Here is a 1,789-nt window from a genome sequence, read left to right on the forward strand (position 1 = left end):
AAAGCAGCACAAGAAAAGCTGTTAGTTACCTACTAAGGAGTTCCCATAAGACTACCAACTGATTTCTCAACAGAAACTTTGCAGGTCTGGAGAGTTTGGCTGAATTATTCAAAGTGGTGAAAATCAAGGACCTACAACCAAAGTTACTCTACCCAGCAAAGCTTTCAAAGTCAAAGGACAAATAAAGAACTTTCCAGACAAGAAAGAGTCAAATGAGTTCTGTAAGAAGAAAAAAAATCAAAATATGAATAAAATGGCAATAAATATATATCTATCAATAATTACTATAAATGAAAATGGGCTAAGTGCTCAAACCAGAAGATATCCATTCAGTGGCTGAATGGATAAGAAAATAAGACCCTTACATTTGTTGTTTATGAGACTCACTGCATATCAAAAAACACAGAGACTGAAAGTAAAATGATGGAAAAAGATATTTCATAAAAATGGAAATAAAAAAGCTGCAGTAGTAACACTTGCACTAGACAAAATAGACTTTAAAACAAATACTGTAGAAAGAGATATAGAAAGACCTAGCAATTGTACTTCTGGGTATTTATCCAAAGAATTCCAAAACACTAAATGAAGAAGACATAGGCATATATATGCTCATTGCAGCATTATTTACAATAGCCAAGATGTGGAAAAAACCTAAGTGTTCATCTATAGATGAGTGGATAAAGAAATGATGCATATATACAATGGAATATGACTTGGCCCTAAAATAGAATGAAATCTTGCCATCCGCAACAACATGGATGGACCTGAATGGTATTGTGCAGAGTGAAATAGACAAAGACAAATGCCATATGATTCTACTTATATGTGAAACCTAAAAAAAAAACAAAATAAACAAATAAGCAGAAACAACCTCATAGATACAGAGAATATTTTGATGGTTACCAGATGGGAGGGTGATTGGGGGAATGGGTAAAAAAGGTGAAGGAGTTAAAAAGTACAAATTGGCAGTGACAGAATTCTTATAGTTATGTAAAGTACAGCATAGGAAATATAGTCAATAATATTGTAGTAACTGTGTATGGGGTCATATGGTATTTGATTAATAAGGGTGATCACTTTGTAAGTTACATAAATATCTAATCTTGCATACCCAAAACAATATTGTACGTCAAGTGTAATTAAAAAATAAAAAATATTTTAAAATAATAAAACAAAAAATAGTTAAAAAGTGAAAAAGAAAAGTCATACATGGGGAAAATATATTTAAGATAATCAACAGAAATATTAGTATCCAAAAGATAAAGTATTTCTGAATTCTCAAGAGTAGGACTACTGTATCAATGTATATCTGAACTGCTCATTTTAATAGAAATTGATAGAGAATATTGGAAGAACCTGTTAGCAGTTCTGAGGGCTAATCTCCACCAGCAATAGATGTTCTAGCTGTTTTTACTTTTGTCACTTTGAAACATGACTAACAGTGAAATTGAATATCTTTGATTTGTTTTTACTATGGTAGGTTGTGTCATATAAAAGTGGGATTTGGCACCATTTTCTTGTTCCTGGCTCAACTGAAATGGCTGCAACCTTTGTTTATTGGGTATTTCCTTTGGTATATATACCAAAAGATCATGGGTTCTATTCCTGGTCAGGGCATATGCCCAGGATACTTATGAGAAGAAACCCATTGATGTTTCTGTCTCACATTGATGTTTCTCTCCCACACTGATATTTATTTCCCCCTCTCTCTCCCTCCCTTCCCTCCTCTTAAATCAATAAGCATATCCTCCGGTGGGAGTTTTTTTTAAGTAAATTTCCTATTTATATT

This window comes from Artibeus jamaicensis, unplaced genomic scaffold (genome assembly GCF_021234435.1).
Source record: "Artibeus jamaicensis isolate MK-2021 breed Jamaican fruit bat unplaced genomic scaffold, CSHL_Jam_final scaffold_1964, whole genome shotgun sequence".
In the NCBI taxonomy this organism is placed as follows: Eukaryota; Metazoa; Chordata; class Mammalia; order Chiroptera; family Phyllostomidae; genus Artibeus; species Artibeus jamaicensis.